Source organism: Anas platyrhynchos, chromosome 1 (assembly GCF_047663525.1).
Source record: "Anas platyrhynchos isolate ZD024472 breed Pekin duck chromosome 1, IASCAAS_PekinDuck_T2T, whole genome shotgun sequence".
Lineage (NCBI taxonomy): Eukaryota > Metazoa > Chordata > Aves > Anseriformes > Anatidae > Anas > Anas platyrhynchos.
Window position 1 is genome coordinate 9062237 of NC_092587.1, and position 21080 is coordinate 9083316.

Sequence of the window (21080 nt, forward strand, 5' to 3'; positions counted from 1 at the left end):
CTGAGAATTCAATGGCATTTTATTTTAAATAGTTTATGAGTCTCAGCTTTCCTGGTTGTTATAAACAGTTTGCCTAATTACCTTTCAAGTCTTCCTGTGTCTTCTGATTAATGAAAGATCTGTCCTGTGGCTTACACTCGAGTTGTTTTAAACTTAATGACAGAGAAAGAAAACAAAATGCTAATAAACATCCTGATGTCAGAGAAAATCATATGTTCTGGTCTAGAAACCACTCAAGCACATGCTTAATTTGCTGATGTATGTTATTCAATTTCAGTTGAAGTTAAGCAGGTGTTTAAGTTTTTTTTGTTGTTGTTGGTTGGTTGGTTGTTTTTTTTTTTGTTTTTTTGTTTTTTTTTTTGGATAAGAGTCTGTTGTTGTTGTTTTTGTTTGTTTCTTTTCTCTGAATTAGAGTGCTACCAAACTAGAAGTATCTCCATTGCGACATCATTTAAATATAGAATAGTTCTATTACTGTGTCTCAACTGACAAACTGGACTAGATGTAATCAAAGAAGCAGTCACCACTTAAGCAGGAAGAATATCATAGCAGCTAATACAGTACATCCACATGATTTGGGTGATATATTTAGGTGTGAAAGAAAATAAAGAAAATGAAGTGATGCAGTTTGGAGGGCAAAATAAAATATGTAATATGTGATAAATATGTAATAAAACTGGTAAGGAAGGGAGTTAGGGCAAACAGCTAAACAAAAACTGAAATTCATACTCAATACAGTGGACCTAGTCAGGTGTGTAAAGTTACATGCAGTCTTCCACTAAAAGTTGTTAAAGCTGATCACAACATAACACTAGGAGCTTCACTGAACACTAAGAATATTAATTACAAATAATAACCACTCCTAATCACACTACACTGTGAAATGGACTGTCTGTATAGCAGCACTCAAAGGGTCATAGTGAAATGGGCTACACCTGGCTGGCAGCCAGTCACTAGCAGTATTCCCAGGGCCCAGTCCTAGGGCCAGTCCTCTTTAACATTGTTATTGATGATCCGGATGCAGGAGTAGAATGCACCCTTTGCAAGTTTACTGATGACACTAATCTAGGAGGTGGTGTTGACTCTTTGGAGGAATGAGACACTGTGCAGAGGAATAGATTGGAGCATTGGACAGTCATCAGTGGCATGACATTCAACAAAGGTAAATACCAGGTTCTACACCTGGGATGGAGTAATGATGGACACATCTGGCACAGACTGGGAGATGAGTGGCTAGAGAGCAACTCATCAGAAAAGTATAAGGTTGACAGAAGGCTCCATATGAGCCAGCAGTGTGCCCTGGCAGCCAAATAGTGCGTTTTGGGATGCATAGCCAGCCAGGCAATAGAAGGGATTCTCCCACTATATTTAGAATTGGTGCAGCCTCACTTTGAATATTTTGTACAGTTCTAGGTTCCACAGTATGAGGAGGATATTAAGGTACTTGAAAGCATCCAGAGGAGGACAACAAAGCCAGTCAAAGGGCTTTCAGGAGAGGCTCAAGACATTTGGGTTGTCTAGTCTGGAGAAAAAAAACAGTCTGAGAAGTGACCTTGTTGGTCTCTAGAACTTCCTAAAGAGGGGAAATAGAGAGAGACATGCTGTTCTCTTCATCCTGGTAACCAATGATAGGACACGAGGGAATGGCACAAAAGTGTGAGAGGGGATATTTCGGGATATTTACTTTGTGGGTGGCCAAACACTGCAACAGGCAGTGAGGCATTTTATGCCCCATGCCTGTCAGTGTTCAAGAGGCATTTGGATAATGCCCTCAATAATATCCTTTCCTTTCCTTTCCTTTCCTTTCCTTTCCTTTCCTTTCCTTTCCTTTCCTTTCCTTTCCTTTCCTTTCCTTTCCTTTCCTTTCCTTTCCTTTCCTTTCCTTTCCTTTCCTTTCCTTTCCTTTCCTTTCCTTTCCTTTCCTTTCCTTTCCTTTCCTTTCCTTTCCTTTCCTTTCCTTTCCTTTCCTTTCCTTTCCTTTCCTTTCCTTTCCTTTCCTTTCCTTTCCTTTCCTTTCCTTTCCTTTCCTTTCCTTTCCTTTCCTTTCCTCTCCTTTCCTTTCCCTTTCCTCTCCTCTCCTCTCCTCTCCTCTCCTCTCCTCTCCTCTCCTCTCCTCTCCTCTCCTCTCCTCTCCTCTCCTCTCCTCTCCTCTCCTCTCCTCTCCTCTCCTCTCCTCTCCTCTCCTCTCCTCATCTATCCCACACTTTCTCAGCTTTGTTAGTAGGATATCACAGAATCACAGAACCACAGAATTGTCTAGGTTGGAAGAAACCTCAAGATCATCGAGTCCAACTTCTGACCTAACAATAACAAGTCCTCCACTAAGCCATATCACTACATTCAACATCTAAATGTCTTTTAAAGCCCTCCAGGATTGGTGACTCAACCATTTCCCTAGGCAGCCCATTCAGCTTAACAACCCTCTCAGTAAAGAAGTTCTTCCTAATATCCATCCTAAAACACCCCTGGTGCAACTTCAGCTCATTCCCCCTCATCCTGTCATCAGGCAAGTGGGAGAACAGACCAATCCCCACCTCACTACAGACTCCTTTAATGTACTTATAGAGAGTGACAAGGTCTCCCCTGAGCCTGCTTTTCTCCAGGCTGAACAAACCCAGCTCCCTCAGCCGCTCCTCGTAAGACTTGTTCTCCAGACCCCTCACCAGCTTCGTTGCCTTTCTCTGGACTTGCTTGAGCACCTCAATGTCCTTCTTGTTGTGAGGGGCCTAAAACTGAACACAGTGCTCGAGGTGTGGCCTCACCAGAGCCAAGTACAAGGGGACAATCACTTCCCTAGCCCTGCTAGCCACACTGCTTCTTATACAAGCCAGTATGTTGTTGGCCTTCTTGGCCACCCGCATCCAGTAAAGGATGGAGATTCTCCTTAGTCCTCCTCTTTGTGCTGATGTATTAGTAAAAACATTTTTTGTTGTCTTTAATGGCAGTAGCCAGATTGAGCTCCAGATGAGCTTTAGCCTTTCTAATTTTGTCCCTGCACAGCCTTGCAACATCTTTATAGTCCTCCTTTTCCAAAGATTATAAAGCCTCTTTTTTCTCCTAAGCTCAAGCTTAGCTCAATTCTTTATTCAGCCAGACCAGTCTTCTTCCACACCGGCTCGTCTTTGGGCACGTGGGGCCAGACCATTCCTGCACCATTGAGATTTCCTTCTTGAAGAGTGCCCAGCCTTCCAGGACTCCTCTGCCCTTCAGATCTGCCTCCCAAGGGACTCTGCCAACCAGTGTCCTGAACAGCTCAAAGTCAGCCCTACAGAATTCCAATACAGCAGTTTTACTGGTCCCTTTCCTGGCTTCTCCAAGAATGGAGAACTCTACCATTTCATGGTCATTCTGCCCAAGACAGTTTCCAACCACCACATCTCCCACCAGTCCTTCTCTGTTTGTGAAGAGAGTCTAGTGGGGCACCTCCCCTGGTAGGCTCACTAACCAGCTGCGTCAGGAAGCTATCTTCCATGCTCTCCAGAAACCTCCTAGACTGCTTTCTCTAGGCTGTGTTGTGCTTCCAGGATATATCTGGGAAGTTAAAGTCCCCCACAAGAACAAGCGCTGACGATTTTGCAGCTTCTGTCAGCTGCCTGTAGAAATCCTCATCCGTCTCCTCATTCTGGTTCAGCAGTCTATAACAGACCCCCACCAGGATGCTTGCCTTGTTGGCCTTCCCACTGATCCTAACCCATAGGAACTCAACCTTATCATTCCCAGCCTCAAGTTCCGCAACTTCAAAACTCCCTTCCCCGATTTCCTACACTTTCCTACACTGGTCCTGAGCCTGAAAGAAGTGCTGTTTAAATGTAGTCCAGCTCTCACAAGCACCCTTGCCCTCTAGCAACCTAGTCTATGAGATACTCCCAAGCAGGTCCTGGAAGAGGTCAAAGTTGGCTCTCCAAAAGTCCAGGGTAGCAATCCTCCTTCTAGCCTTACATCTTCCAAGTTCCATCTTGAACTCCACCATCTCATGGCCATTGCATCCCAAGCTGCCCCCCAAACTTCACATCCCTAACAAGCCCATCCCTGTTGGTAAGGATGAGGTCCAGAAGCATCCCCTACCTCATCAGTTCCTCCACCACCTGTGTCAGAAAATTGTCTTCAATGCATTGTAGGAACCATTTGGACTGCATGTGCCTGGCCGAGTTGCTTACCCAACAGATGTCTGGATAATTGAAGTCCCCCTTGAGAACCAGTGCCTGTGATCGTGAGGTTACTGCCAGCTGCTTGTAGAAGGCCTCATCAACCTCCTCCTCCTGATGTGGTGACCTGTAGTACACCCCCACAACAGCATCCCCCATACCAGCCCGTAGCCATGAAAAAGATTCAAAGTAAATACGAAAAATATTAAATATAAATATGAATATGAAATATAAATATGTAATTATTTATATATAAATATAAATTAAATATGAATATGAAAAAAGATGGTAGCAACATCAACAGAAATGTTTTTCATTATTTTTTCCTATAGTGTGGCAATTTCACTTAAGAATCACTATAATATGTACTACTGTATTTACACTAATCACTCTTCTGAAAAAAAGTGTCAGTAATGATCAAGGCCAAAATCTTAATGTAGTATAGTGTGCTCTATAGGCTTAATTTTCTAAACAAAGAAGCAAAAAAAAAAAATGTTTAAAAATAAGTTGGAGTCATTTATGTTGAAATTGAAAACACATGCTATGATAGGGAAATGAGTTTAGTTGTTTGTGGTTGAACCCACTTGGAGAAGCTGGAGTCATGTCTGTTTAAGGCTAAATACTACATTAGCATGAAACAGTGGAAATGGATGTTCCATATATGTTTAGATTAATAAATAGTCTCCAAATAGTTTTGTGTCTGACATATTCACAAGTATACAGGAAAAGTATTTACAGTATGCGAGATGCCCTAATTGATGTCTTCATAATAAAACTATTGGGGAAAAAAATCTAATAATTCATTTACCATTTAAAACACTGGTGGCAATGTAATGTAAGAGAGCTTGACTATTTTAAAAGTCAAATGCAACTGAATAGAGAAATCACATAGTTCAGATGTTGGTATCATCACCTATGTTGGTATCATAGAATTTTGTTTGCCTTAAAGTCAATTCAGGTTTAAGTGACACTCCACATTAAATGTTATTAATTATTTCCTGAATTGACTCCATTTATGTGTAAATATTAATATTGGAGTATGTTTTATTTACATAAGATCCTTTTTTCTTTTTCCAGTGGAATATCTCATACCAACTACAGAACTTAGACACTTGAAAGTACAGACTGATAAATGATTTTGAAAGAATGACCATCTGATATGACTGTGACTGAGAAATTAAAAGAGAATATCTTATACTGTTATTTGAATTAAAAGTATGTCAGGTTTGGTTCAATGTATGGCTATGAACAAAAAGTGCTAATGCCATGGGTGTAAATTTGTCTTTTTTACACTGTTTTCCATGTAGACAGGTAAATTTTTAGTACCATATAAACAGGTTTCATCCCTACCTTGCATACCAGTACTGTTGCCATCTTACTGAATGTGTGCTGCCTATGAGGCAACCACATAAACTAAAAAGGAAAAAGCTTGATATTCCAGTTCCAGGCTAAGGCTTTCTTCTTGAAAAAATAAATAAATAAAAATAGATTTGTGTATAAACTATACTGACTGGATCTGGAAAGAACTGTCATTTTCAAGATTCTTTTTTGTAATTATGGACGTATTGTTACTCTACAAGCAGAAAACATTCTTTCTGGTGTTTAAATGTAGACTAGAGACTTAAAAAATCTTTATGACTGACTATACTCAGATGTATAAACAATTTATTATATAACACTAAAGACTGGATATGGTTTATACATGTATATGAGTTTTAGAAAGAGAATCTCTGTAGAATAATCTATATAAATAATGTTCATCTTTTTCTTTCTTTCTTTCTTTCTTTCTTTCTTTCTTTCTTTCTTTCTTTCTTTCTTTCTTTCTTTCTTTCTTTCTTTCTTTCTTTCTTTCTTTCTTTCTTTCTTTCTTTCTTTCTTTCTTTCTTTCTTCTTTCTCCTTCCTTCCTTCCTTCCTTCCTTCCTTCCTTCCTTCCTTCCTTCCTTCCTTCCTTCCTTCCTTCCTTCCTTCCTTCCTTCCTTCCTTCCTTCCTTCCTTCCTTCCTTCCTTCCTTCCTTCCTTCCTTCCTTCCTTCCCTCCTTCCTTCCTTCCTTCCCTCCTTACCCGTTTATTTCTTACCACTATTACAATGAGTTCCACCAATAATAGTTCTGTTACCAGGAACATCAGACTTCCTCTGTGTTGTCTGACTGCCCATTTGAGTCAAGCATATTTGTTTGTGAAGTGATATGTTCTCAGCTGGATATATCAAGAAGGGCTCTGGATTGTTTAACTGGTCCAAATCAAATGTGTATTACTTCTTTCAAGGTTGCCTCTTCTGTGGTGACCTAAATTCCAATTCAAGTCAATGGCAAAACTCCCATTGGTTTTCAGGGAAAAAGATTAAACTCAATAATGTGTTTTAAATATTTTGTTTCTGTAGTAAACTCAGAAATTCAGGGTGGTCTGAGGAATACATCACACTTAAATTTATTTTGTTTTCAGCAGTAAGAATAAAGAGAAAAATATTCTGCAATAGCCATTGTAGCCATTGATCCTTTCTTCAATTAGAGATATGTCTGTCATTAAATCAATGCTACCTTAAATATTTTTTACATGTAGGAGAGGCTAACCTTGCTGTTTATGATCAAAGTAACTCAGTACCACACACAAACATCACTCTATCTCTGCAACCCAAATATTCACTTTTTTTTATTTTTTTTTCGTGATCTCAAGGGAAGCATCCTATTAAGACAAAGTTGAATCGAGGATTTAATGCTAGTATTGGCCTTTTACTAGATTGTTGAGAAATTGAAGAATTCTAACTACAGGCTGCTTTATTTGATTTCTTATTTTTATATGGTAAGAACTGCAGAAGCTGCTCTCAATTACATAACCTGAAACACATCCAGAGCCAAAATTGTTATGAAATTGCAAGGTGTGTAAAAACCACTATTTTCACAGTGTTGTAGGTGTACTTTTTGAACATAACAGTGATTTACATTTAATTCTTAAATTTAATCTAAGAATTAAATTCTTAATTTAGACAGTATAACATGAATAATACAGAAAGAAAAGACAAATCCACATTTGACCAGGCATCCAGTTCTAGTCTTGTATCTCTCCAATGCATCTCATGTATGTTTGTATGTTGTTGGTTTTTATTTTTTATTTTTTTTTTCTTTTGCATTGCTTCTAAAAAAGAAACATAAGCTGTCCACCCCATCAGTTCTAACAAAATAGTACAGTAGATAAGGATCTGATTTCTTTTAGGGTTCTTGCATCTTATATAAAATGATATGTTAACAAAGTTGGAAAATTCTGTTGTAAATGTAAAAAGATGTTTACAATTTTGAACATAAGAAAGTATTTGGGGAAAATGTGTCATATATCTGTTGTTTGTACTTTTTTCTTTTCACTTTTCATTTAAGGGTTGATTTTTTGTCCTACTCTGAAATTTAATATAGAGTCAAAATTGCTGATAACATTTTCTTTCAAAAGGCACTTTGAAATTCTATCATCTCTTAGAAGTTGTGTTTCTTTTCTGTTGAGATTGTATGTTACAGTCCTTACATTAAGTTCCCTTACTAGCAGCTTTCAAGTTGCCCATATAATCTTCAGTGAATGCAATGAGCTTAAAAAGCTGTGTTAAACAACCTGGTTATGAAAAAGGCCAATGTCATGTTGCCTGGATGGTAATACCCTATGTTTTGTCATAAAAACAGAAGCTATAAAATGAGTTTCTGAGTGGTAGCCAGAAAAACGTGAAAAGAAAAAAAAAAAGAAAAAAAAAAAAAAAAAACACAAGAAAAAAAAAAACACACTCGATTTGTAAAACAGATAAATTCTATTATACGGTTTCTGAGGGAAAAAAAAAAAAGCCAACATTATATGAGATAAATGCCTTTATATTATGTTTGGTGTGCTCTTTAGAGAGGGATGAATTTTATTTTCCTCAAGTTTTCTGAGGCCTTCATAACTGCATGAGCAGAATAACCTTTACCTGGGCAAATGGGTTTGTGAAGGGTAGGTCCTGCCTAACTAACCTGATTTCCTTTTATGATAAGATCACCCGTATGGTAGACCAAGGGAAACCAGCTGATGTGATTTTTTTGGACTTCAGCAAGGCTTTTGACACGGTTTCCCATAGGATCCTACTGGACAAAATGTCCACCATACAGCTAAATAAAAACATCATACGATGGGTGAGCAATTGGCTAACGGGCAGGGCCCAAAGGGTTATGGTGAATGGGGCTGTGTCAGGCTGGCGGGCGGTCACCAGTGGGGTCCCTCAAGGCTCCATTTTAGGGCCGGTACTTTTCAATATTTTTATAAACGATCTGGATGTAGGAATAGAAGGCATTTTGAGCAAGTTTGCTGATGACACCAAACTTGGAGGAGTTGTGGACTCGAATGAGGGTGGAAAGGCCTTGCAGAGGGATCTGGATAGGTTGGAGAGCTGGGCGATCGCCAACCGCATGAAGTTCAATAAGAGCAAGTGCCGGGTCCTGCACCTGGGACGGGGAAACCCTGGCTGCACGTACAGACTGGGCGATGAGACGCTGGAGAGCAGCCTAGAAGAGAGGGATCTGGGGGTCATGGTAGACAACAAGTTGAATATGAGCCGGCAGTGTGCCCTGGCAGCCAGGAGGGCCAACCGTGTCCTGGGGTGCATCAAGCACGGCATCGCTAGTAGGTCGAGGGAGGTGATTGTCCCGCTCTACTCTGCGCTGGTGCGGCCTCACCTCGAGTACTGTGTGCAGTTCTGGGCACCACAGTATAAAAAGGACATGAAACTGTTGGAGAGTGTCCAGAGGAGGGCTACGAAGATGGTGAAAGGCCTGGAGGGGAAGACGTATGAGGAACAGCTGAGGGCACTGGGCCTGTTCAGCCTGGAGAAGAGGAGGCTAAGGGGAGACCTCATCGCAGTCTACAACTTCCTCGTAAGGGGGTGTCGAGAGGCAGGAGACCTTTTCTCCATTAACACCAGCGACAGGACCCGCGGGAATGGAGTTAAGCTGAGGCAGGGGAAGTTTAGGCTGGACATCAGGAAGGGGTTCTTCACAGAGAGAGTGGTTGCACACTGGAACAGGCTCCCCAGGGAAGTGGTCACTGCACCGAGCCTTACTGAATTTAAGAAGAGATTGGACTGTGCACTTAGTCAAATGGTCTGAACTTGGGTAGACCTGTGCGGTGTCAAGAGTTGGACTTGATGATCCTTAAGGGTCCCTTCCAACTCAGGATATTCTATGATTCTATGAAATACTTCCTTGTCTTTGGAGGGCTCTAATAGGTCAGGCGTCGCAGCTTTAGAATATTTTTTTCAGCAGACCTGTTAACCTTGATATGGCTACTTTTACTGAGTAAATGATGCAGAATTAGAGGGAACATTTTAGCACACACACGTGTAACAGCTCAAACATACATGTCTAAACCTTAAACTTCTTAAAAACACCAGAAGTATTTATAGTGATTTCAGAGGCTTTTCCCTCTGTTGTGATACTTTGATGTATCTAAAAGTTTGAAACATTAATAAGTTCAAAATCATTGGTATTTCTGAAGGGATTGTGTCAAGAACTTATTTTTATCAAAGTGTCATTGTTTGTCTGTTTTTCCATTAAATTATTTACTTTATTTATATGCAACAAAAAGAAAAGTTGAAAAAAAATAAAAGTATATAATGCAGGACTCACATTTCTACATTTGTGGTTTGTAAATCAAGTTGCTTATAGGTAGTGCCTATCACACAGGTGATACATGAAAAACATATATAACTTCTTTTTTGTCCCTTGAAGTCTATGGGAGATTATACATATATATACATATACAAACATCATTCAAGTTTACATCAGGCCCATCTGGTTCTAGACATGACAGCATCTCCCAGGCAGGATTTTTTCTAGGGGTCCGTCACTAAACTAAGATTTTGAAACTCTTAACACACAACTTCTAAGAAAATGATTCTCTGTTCTCTTGTGAATTACTTGGAGTGGGTAGATCACGTATTTTATTTGCCTCTTGCTTAAACTACTGTTGCGCAAAAGTCGCCTTCAGATAGCCTACGCAATGGAAGCAGCTTTAGGGGGATTTCCAAGTGACAAGCACCGTTACTAATAAATTGTCTCAGAATGTAAAAATATGACCCTCTCAGGTGGTTCAGCCACAGTATTTGCAAACTGTGACCAAGTATCAGATTCCTGCCTTTTTGCTAAGCACTCGCTATGGAACAATACATGGCTGCAACTTCTCACTCCAGCTCTGATTGTGTAGCCCATAATTAAGGATTTGGATGAGGATGAATGGCAAAGAATGCTACTGTGCAATTGGCTGTAACCAATGTGACCTGAACTGATCCTGAATATAAACTAAAAAGAGAGAGATTGAGAGAGAGAGAGAGAAAGAAAAAAAAAAAAAAAGACCTCTTGTACCCTCTTCCGTGATCCATGTATGTTGTTAGCACAGACTCCCCTGCCAGGCTTTTCATCGCTGTGCTTTTAAAACCATTAGCGTGCTTTGTAGTCTTAGCAAGACGTGCATTTTTGAGGTATCATAAATGAAATCTTAGAAGATACCTTTCAACATATGCCAGGCACAGTTAAAAAAGAAAAAGGCCATTATGGTTCTTTAAAGAGAGGGAAAAAATCTCAAGGTGAAATGGTGCAGACATTTTATAGAATATGGAAAGTTTGAAAGAAACTTATATAGAATAAAAGGACAGAGGAAAACATAGTTACATTAGAGAGGGCAGAAGCTGCACAGACTATAGTTCAATAGGATTCTTTCTCGCTATATATTGTTTTTCGTCTTCTGTGGTACATCAGATGATGCCACTTTGACTTCCACTAAGTTTTTCCTGATATTCTTTTCTTTAATAAAAATCAAGAATACATTGCCAAGAGATTATTTGGTATAACCCAGCTGTAGTCTGCTGCCATAGGGAAAACTTATGACTGAAAAGAATGTATATCTCAATTTATTTAGGAAAAAATGGGTTTAAGATTTTTCCAGTGGAAGCTTTATGTGGCATGAAAACACTATGTGGAACAGATTTAGCCTCCTGTCTTCCAGATTTCCTCAGTATACAAAGATGTGCCAAACCAGTTTACCTGAATCTGGATTGAGCTCTGAGTCTAAACTTAGCCCAGCCGTAGAACTTTTATGATTCACATTGATAATGGAAAGGGATTTTTATTGCAGACCCAGATATGAATTGTTCTAGAAATGCTTTGAAGCTGTCACTTTGAAGCTGTCACTTTGTGAATCAGGTGGGTCAGAACACTCCTACACTCTTACGCTGCATGTTAATGTTTACTGATTTCAGTGGGGAAAAAAAAAAAAAAGACAGATAAGACAGCTTTTTAGTGCTTTATATCTAGCTTGTACTTGGGAATGGTAAAGATTAGTTTAATTTAACAACAGAAAAGAGCATACGTATATATACACACATATATATATTAGTGGTGGATGCCTGGGACACACAATTACATTGGGGAAGACACTTAAGTTTTCTATTTTTTTCTTCTTCTTATGATAAAGTATTGGAAAATGTGGAGAAGGCCCTTCACGGTAAAGATGCTTCTTAGTGTAATAAAAAGTGAAAAATCCTGTAAGAAATAGGTAGCTGTTTTAGCAGAAAGAAACATAAACACTGAATACAGAGGAGCAAACAAGCAAAGCCTTGAGTGGTGGAATAATTTGAGTTTAAACAGTACTTTGGTTTTACATTTCTGGCTTTATTTCTCTAGAGATTTTTAATTTCTTTTCCTTTTCAGTCACATGCATTTGTTTGGCATGAGGTGGAAAATGGGCAAGGGGCAGAAAGAGACAGAGAAACGTTCTCCTACTCTCTTCTGTTTGTTTGGAACAGAGACCTTCTTACAGTCTTACTGTCCTTACACTATGTAACTGTATTTACTTTAACTCTGTCCATTCCCTGAAGTTAAGTACACTTACAGAAAGAAATCTCTGGGCTTAGGATTCCTGATGCCTAATTTCATCCAGACTGTGCTCTATGCAGGATAAACCCACAAATGGAAAAGGATTCCTACTGACAGGTGATGATAATTTCCACCTCCCCTTGCCAGGAAAGGGACCTGTCAGGGATGGGCCTTTGACTATCTTGTAAGCTCAGCCTTATATTAATATGACACAAGCTGATCACCGTATGTGTAAAACCTGCAACCCTATCCATGACTTGTATGGGAACCATCAGGTTCCCATAAAAGTATTTTCATTGATCCTCCCACACGCTTTTGACTATATTGACTCAACAGGTTCAATATTGCATAGATTGTAAATGAAGAAGCTAATAGCATTGGTTTTTGTTTGTTTTGCTTTACTTGCTTGTTTTAAATCATTAATCCAATTACATTTATTCCTTACAATATATTTGCTTCTAGTCACTATACCAAAGTATTGCACATTTTACATAAGGTCCAGAACATAAGAACATAACATAAATTTCTAACTGATTAATTTTATTTATTTATTTATTTATTTATTTATTTATTTTCTCCAAAAGACAAAGTGGATGATTAGAGACTGTAGTTTTACAAGGTGTATGAACAGATATCAGCATGACAGATATCTGTGCACTTTGCACTTGAAGGGTCTTAGTGATAATTTTGTTTTCTATTACATTTTTGTGAAGTACAGAGCATATAGCTGCACAGTACAAAGTATGAAGAAAAAAAAATCTTCTAGAGTAGAAAAGGCTTTAGTGTGTTTTTACAAAGAAATTGAAATGGGGTAAAAGAAAAAGTGGAAGGGAAGGAAAGGGAAAGAGTCAAAAAATCTTGCATCTGCAGAGGAGAGAAGAAATATCTTTTTTAATCACTTTTTAAACCTGGAGTGTGTTTTATTTCCACATTTTTCACATTCTGATCTTCAAAATTCTTTAAAAATGGGCACAAAGTTAACCTTGAGACAAGTCCATCTAATGAATGGTACTAGACATGTAGATATCTTGGATCTGTACGGTGCTGCACTTCAGTTCATTTTTCATTCATCTCTTTTCTTTCTTTTTATTATTTATTTAGTCTGTAAAAAAGAAGTTTCTGTTGTAATATTGTGATTTTCCCACTGAGAACCTCAAGAAAATTACTTCAAAAGCTTGTTAGAAACATTTTTTTCCATAATAACGAGTTATTTTATATAGCTGATTATAAACTATATGAGACATTAGGTTAGAGACCAGACTTGTATTCCCATAAACCAAAATATATGTATGTTTGAAAGAAGAAAAAAAGGACTTGAGAAAGAAACTGCCTTCTTCATTGAACAGTTCTAAATCACATTTTCCAAGAGAGGAAATTATATACTCTACCTTAAAATATCAATTCACTTTAAAAGTATACAAAGTAGAACCTTATATTGGTTACATACATTCAAATAATGGGTTATACAGCAGTGAAATGCTGCAGAATACTAGAACTGGAAAATAAGAGGATTTTTAGTAGCTATTAGTTCTACTTAGCATGGGTGATGATGACCAACAAGAAGTAAGTTGCCAGTACTCAAGTCTGCTGTTAGGAGATGGTGGAGTCCAGGATCCTCTGAGAAGAGACAAGGCTATAAACAGGATCACAGCCCTGGAGCTCAGGAGAACAGACTTTTGCCACTTCAGGGATCTGCCTGGAAGTATTCCATGAAATTGATGGAGAGCTGGTTGATATTTGAGAGCTGCTCGAGGGTAGGAAGGCTCTGCAGGAGGATCTGGATAGGCTGCACCGATGGGCTGAGGTCAACTGCATGAAGTTCAACAAGGCCAAGTGCCGGGTCCTGCACCTGGGGCGCAATAACCCCAAGCAGAACTACAGGCTGGGAGAGGAATGGTTGGAGAGCTGCCAGGCAGAGAAGGACCTGGGAGTGATGGTGGACAGTCGGCTGAATATGAGCCAGCAGTGTGCTCAGGTGGCCAAGAAGGCCAACGGCATCCTGGCTTGTATCAGAAACACTGTGACCAGCAGGGCTAGGGAGGTGATCATCCCCCTGTACTCGGCTCTGGTGAGGCCGCACCTCGAGTACTGTGTTCAGTTTTGGGCCCCTCGCTACAAGCAGGACATCGAGGTGCTTGAGCGGGTCCAAAGAAGGGCGACGAAGCTGGTGAGGGGCCTGGAGAGCAAGTCCTATGAGGAGCGGCTGAAGGAGCTGGGCTTGTTCAGCCTGGAGAAGAGGAGGCTCAGGGGTGACCTTATTGCTCTGTATAAGTACATTAAAGGAGGCTGTAGCGAGGTGGGGGTTGGCCTGTTCTCCCATGTGCCTGGTGACAGGACGAGGGGGAATGGGCTAAAGTTACGCCAGGGGAGTTTTAGGTTAGATGTTAGGAAGAATTTCTTTACTGAAAGGGTTGTGAGGCACTGGAATGGGCTGCCCAGGGAGGTGGTGGAGTCACCATCCCTGGAAGTCTTCAAAAGACGTTTAGATGTAGAGCTTAGGGATATGGTTTAGTGGGGACTGTTAGTGTTAGGTTAGAGGTTGGACTCGATGATCTTGAGGTCTCTTCCAACCTAGAAATTCTGTGATTCTGTGATATTTGAGGAACAACTCCTCCAAGCCCCTGAAACTCTCATCCTGATGAGCAGAGCACTTTTCAGAGAAGGATCCAGGTGTCCTGACAAACAGGGAACTTAACACCAAACAGCAGTGTGGACTTGTGTCAGAACAGCCAAGAGCCTCCTGGGTTCCCAAGAACACTGCCAGCAGATCAAGGGAAGTGAACCTCAGTGTTGCTGAGACCTATCTGGAATGCTTGTCCAGTGCTGTTTTTCCCACTACAAGAAAGATATGGATTTACTGGATCAAATGCAGCAAAGGGACACCAATATTATTAAGGGGCTGGAGCATCTGTTACAAAATGAGGCAGAGAGAGCTGTGGTTGCTCAGCCTGGAGAAAAGGCTCAGGGGATCTTGGAAGTGTAAGTACACAATGGGGGCAGTGAAAAAGGTGAAACCAGGCTCTTTCCAGCAGTGTCCAATGACAGTACAAGAAGCAATGAACATTAGCTGAAACACAGGAAATTTTGCCTGATTACAAGAAAATACTTTTTGTTACTGTGAGTGTATGTAAGGTCCAGAGCAAATTGACCCAGCAAGTCTGTACATTTTGCATTCCCAAAGATATTCACACCCTGACTGGACATGGTCCTTGACAACCTGTTCTCTCTTACCATGACCAAGCATCAAGTTGGACTAGAAAATACCCAAAGGTACAGTCCCAACTCAGAAGTTCTGTAATAGCCACCTATTCTGTCATGTAGCCAGAGTATCAGAGCCATGAGTATTGCTACTATATTAGTCACCCTCCTAGTTAAAACAGTCTGTTCTAAGATGAACTACAAAACTACAGTCTATTTCCACTGCAACATTTACTGCATATGAAGTGGTGATGGGTAATCCAGCTTCCTAATGAATCCTGCATATGTGATAAGCAGGCAAGTAAGAGCATGTGGTTTACACACTCACTGTATGTGTCACAGCTCAGCTTGCTGAAATTTCTCAGTGAAGTGCATATAAAATTCTCCTTATAAAAACAGCTTAAAATAGCTTGAAGAGATGCAATTTCATTTTATTTAACTACCCACCTGTGAAATATCAAAGAACATCCTTAAACACTCAAGAGTGGCTTACTGATTATTTGGCAAATAGAAATGTTATAGAGCCCAGTTCAGCTTGGTACTTAACACTGTGCTTAAATTTAAGTAGATGCTCAAACCCTGTTTTAATTCATTTTCACATAGCTCAGTGGCACTTAGATACATGCCTAACTGTGTGCTTAAATGTTTTGTTGCAATGGTGATTTTGACATTTCTGAGACACTGTATAGTCCATGATGTTGCATAATGTTATGATTTGCAAATATGTTTGCAAAAGTAACCTCCTGCAGTTCTCTGGTTTGCTTAATACCACTAATTGAGTACACTGATTGCAGGAAAAGTTTATGCTATAGTTGAGTAGTATATTTTAAGATTTATTTTTACTACTTTAGTATTCACAATTTTAATTACAAAACTTAAGAAAACTGTAAAATCTCTTTACATGGGCATTAATTCAGAAAAAAATAATAATGATGATAACATAAGTCATTTTACAAGGTTGTAGAAGTGGTGTTGCCTGGTAGGAATAGAAGATAAAATGAAGAAATGAAGTAAGAAAACAACACTAAACTATCATGTAAAGAAAACTCTATCATTTTTTAGCCTTTAGAACATAGGTTGTGTAAGGAAAGGGGTTTATATTCCCTCAGAACTGCTTACAAGGTAACTTCAGTTACTAAAACTGAAAATACAAAAAAGCTGAATTTTAGCTGTTTTTTGTTTTGTTTTGTTCTGGTCCTTTTTTTTTTTTTTTTTTTTTTCTTCCCCTGTGGAAGTACCATCCAATGACTACTCAATGACTACTTATTGTAAATTTAGAATTTAGAACTCTAACTCTGTGGCTAATGAAGTTCCTTTTGCAAATCAAGACTAAAATTGTGATTGTGCACAGTTATCAGTGACCAGGCAGTATCATAGCTCCATCTCCAGCTGAATCCCCTTAGACGCACACTGCATTAGACAGGTGACCTGTGTGCGGTTCACACCTTCACCGCTGCCATTTGTCTCACAAAGTTTTCTCCAGCACCCCTGAGCAAAGAAGCCATGTAGACCTGGGCTGTGTGTTAGTAGTGTGATTTTCCTGCACATAAAAAGCTTGGTTTGTGTAGCAGAAAATGTCTGCTGAGATCTCAGTAATATCACATGTAATCCCCTGTTTTGTTCTCTCTCCAGAAGGTGTGCTAATAACATGTTAGATAATTAGGCTATAAATATCCAGTTGATGAGAATTAAACACTCTCACGGATTTGAAGCTAAGCTCTTTGTGTCTGAGACGGTGTTTTTCTTGTTCTTCGGTTGCACAGGGTCTTGCACAATAATGTGCAGTTGATGCCTGAGGTTTTGGGAGATTTAGTAGCCATATAATGAGGAGCTGAGTGAGGAAGATACATGTGTGCTTGTATTAACAGGTACAACATCAGGAATTGTATCACATCTACAATGGAAGGCTGTTACTGCTTGTTCAGTCTTCTGAGCTTTGTGTGACACTAGCTATGTTTTACCTTAATTTAAATTCTTCTTTCTAGAAACCGTCCCAAATTTTCCCAGTGACATAAGTGATAGCAACACCAAGCCCTCAAAGACAACCCTTTAGCTTTCTTAAAATACTTAAATCCAGAGGAGCTTAATATAGTGCGTAGATGGTTTCAGTTGTCTTTTAAGGCTGGATTTCTCATTTAAAACTAATCCCACCTGTCACCTGAAAACTTTCTAAAATTGCCTGGCTTTAGAGCATGTTTGTTTATTTTGCAAGCACGCAAAGTTCTTTTTGGAGTAATTCCTAGCACAGGCTTGATCAATATGAAACATTATTGAAAGACACAAAAGCTCTGTGTATTCTTGGGTAAGCATAATTGTGCTCCCACAATTATCTTGGTGAACAGAGGAAAACTACTGAGTAATGTATTACCCTTAAAATTATTCTTTTAAATGGGTTCCATTGTGCACAGGTGGTAAACTTACCTCACATGTTTTTTGTATAAAAGCCTGAAATAACTGAACACTGGCAAACAAAATCTAATGGTGTCATTAAAATGACTGTAAACATTCCTGCTGTGGCAGATGTGTGCTTTCTTTCTGTTGATATACATTTGGATTGTTGGTTAAGATCAAACAAATGCAGAATTCTAGTATGTCAAAAAATGTCTGCATTCTAACAGGTTCTGCTCAGAAAGAGATCTGTTTCCTTCAGAGCCAGGATAGCTATAAAATAACCAGACTGCCTGATCAGATCCAATGTCTACTGTTATTTTCTTTGATTAGAGCTGTATTCCCTGTATTCTCCGCCATCTACAGTTTCAGCTGAACAAGAGATTATGTATTGCATCATTCTGGTTTGAGGAAACATTTCAACAGAGTAATAAATGTAAAGAAATATACAAAACTCAGAGCCAGGAAACCATCAGCTTTTTCTTCTCTCTAAAAATGTTGCCCTTGGTTTAACTATAATTGCCAGCCTTCCAGTGATTATTTACTCTTCTATGCAAGGTAACACAGGCATGGCTGTTGTTATCCACCAGAGAATAGGATAAATTTAAACACATTTCCTCAGAGCCAAATTCTCCAGCCTACAACAGAAGCTGATGGACAGCTGGGACTACAGCAGAACCATGTGCTTCCCTTCTGCTTGGAGCAGGAGCTGCGCTCCTCAGCTACTTGTCGAGAAAAGCAGAGCCCTGCAGTTGCTCAATCTTCCTTCAAGTGAAGAGTCCTGGGGAGTCTGGAGTAAGGCTCATGGGGAAAGAAGCCAGAGGATTTACAACCATCTGTTCATGCCCTCTTCCCCCCTGCACGCACCCCCTCCCCCCCAGGAAAATGGGGAAAATGTCTGTGAAGTCTGAAATGTCCCAGAGGAGGGATTTTTTTCTCAGCATTTTTTCAGGCAACGCCCTGTATGAGAAAGGATTGGCTTGGCCATCCAAACTTTAAGCTTCTGTTTATTCAGAATAATGCTCAGAATCTCTAAAGGTTTGCAGTGTCACTCATACTAAACCCTAGCATTTAGACTTTATAATTGTAAAATTCATTTAGGTCATGTTAGTTAGCCAAGAAATACTGCTATAGCCCAATCTAGATATTATATACTAGCTAACTGTTTTCACCTTTGCTCAAGTCCAAAAGAAAGTTAGATCTTCACTTTGTGTAACTGTGTGTAGCTCTACTGACAATAATGGTGTGATGCCAGGACATCAGAGACAAACAGTTTGCAGACAGCTGTGGTCATATGTCTTGGAAGCCAAGCATTTCTGTGTTGGGAATGTAGTGAATTTTAGATTTGGGGCCTGAAGCTCTTGTTCTCAACTTCAGTGGAAGTCCAGCACAGCTTTGGAATTACGTAGGTGTAATACTGATGCAAAAGACAGCAAAATCCATTCCACACAGCACAATGTATCTTTAGAAATGGGAAAAGACATACAATGTGCTTTTCTTTTTAAAACACACAAAGCTCTTTACCTAAAGTACATCAAAGTCTTAGACTTCCTGACTTCTTTCTGTGCTGTCCAACTGCCTGAATATAGGTTGCCTGTGGTGTTATTAGATTACTGTATTTGGACTTGAGACTTGATACATAAGCAACCAGTATCAGCACAATATCTCTATCCAACCAACTTAGCTAATTAAAGCACCCCCTATGTTCTCTGAGCCAGAGGAAGCACAGAAGGTTGCACAAGGAAAGCTTTCTCAGCTCAACATGAAATTCAGTTCCTGAATCAGACCCTTTATTTGAGTCCACCAGCAGTGTGAAGCAGAATAATGTCAATGTAATTATTTTGTGCATAAGATAATCTGAAAGAAAATGTGGCTTTTTATAGCTATTCCCTTTTCCTCACTTTTAAAAAACAAGCCCTGGGGAAAAAATAGCCACCCACAAATTTAGAATGAAAACATTTACAGTTACTTGTGGCTTTTATGTTTCTCTGTTTACAACCAAAATTGCTGGGAGAAAGAAAGAAAAAAAAAGAAAAAAAAAAAAAGTTCATTTCTATATTTAGTAAATTGTTCTGGTGGGCATACAGTTAATAAAGCTCTCCATACACTTTGGTGTTCAAATAGCCTTCTTGACTGATTATTCAGGGAGTAAACCTGCACTGTGGGCCAGTTCCCGGCAGGGTCCTGCATGCAAGGAACATTACATAGTTTCTTGAGTAAGTGGAGGTAGCTTCTGCTCTGAAACACTCAAACACACTAGTTCTCTCCAGGCACAAGCTGAGGATTTCTCACCATGGAGGTAATGTAGATGATTTTGTATTAATCTTTGCTTGGATTTTAACTTTCTTTTCATGAGAAACACTTTTTGGTTTCCATATTTCAGGCTGTACCCTCCCAGGTGCTAAACCACTTAAAAGTAATTTTCTGTATATTAGCTCTCTGAAGCCACTGAAATTTAGTTTGTTTTGTACGTTGGGCTGTACAACTTTTTAAATAGTACATATCAATTCACCTAAAACAAAACAACACACCTAGAGGTAGGTACTCAGACTACTTGATCCACACCCATGTAATTTAAAAAGGTTACTTTTATTAACTGGATGAGACTCCTAGAATATGCCTTTGGCTCACAGTTGCCACCTAATTTCAAGATTTTTCAAAGCAACAATGATGATAGTCTACCTGCACAGGGAAGGCTGTTAGCAGCAGCTGGGTAACCTAGCAGGCTGCATTCAGGACCACTCTTTTTACAGGGGCTATGTCCTACACAGTCACTATCCCTTAAGAATATTCCAAGAGCAGGAAAAAGAGATGGCTGATATCCACCTGAAAGGCCTTTCTTCTGGACAACAAAGGTAGAGTTGGGTTGCTGCTTTAATTGGGAAACTGAAGCATGCACTTAATCTGTAGATTGATTGTAGCTTTAGGTTACTCAGCTTGAATAGAGGAGGTAAAGTGCCAGCTCCCAAGAAGTTCTCTGCTCCTAAAACCAGACTGCTTCTGTATTTTATCTACTGACAGTCTACTGAAGATAACACCTACATGTATTATCTACTGAAGACAACATATAAACATTTGCAAACAAGTGCATAGTTGTGCCTCTTTTCTATTGATCCTCTAGTTATAAGTCATTGAGATGTAACCACGTGGCTGTTAATGTAAAGGCTGTTAATGCCTCTTCCTTGTCCTGCTTGGCTCCCTGTTGCTCACAGAATATTTCTGGTAGTCATGCTACTGTGTTGGTTTGGTACTGCAATACCTAACCTCTGAATCCCAGACAGACTTGAAAAGGAGATGGACAATTATCTAGCCATGTGAACAGATCAGACTACTGGTGATGTTCTTAGTAATTCATAAAATGACAAAATTTTTAATTTTTATTTTTTGCTGGTAAAGACAGCAAAAAGAAGCCAAAGTTATATTTAGATCTGTACCTACTGAAGACTTCATTGTTACTGAATATGGTAGATTACA

At 39.4% G+C, this 21080-nt stretch overlaps 1 protein-coding gene across 2 annotated transcripts in view; it reads left to right on the top strand.

The window, feature by feature from the left end:
* Positions 1–21080, top strand: part of SEMA3A (semaphorin 3A) — a 346181-nt gene that overhangs the window by 29048 nt on the left and 296053 nt on the right. The window lies entirely within an intron of this gene.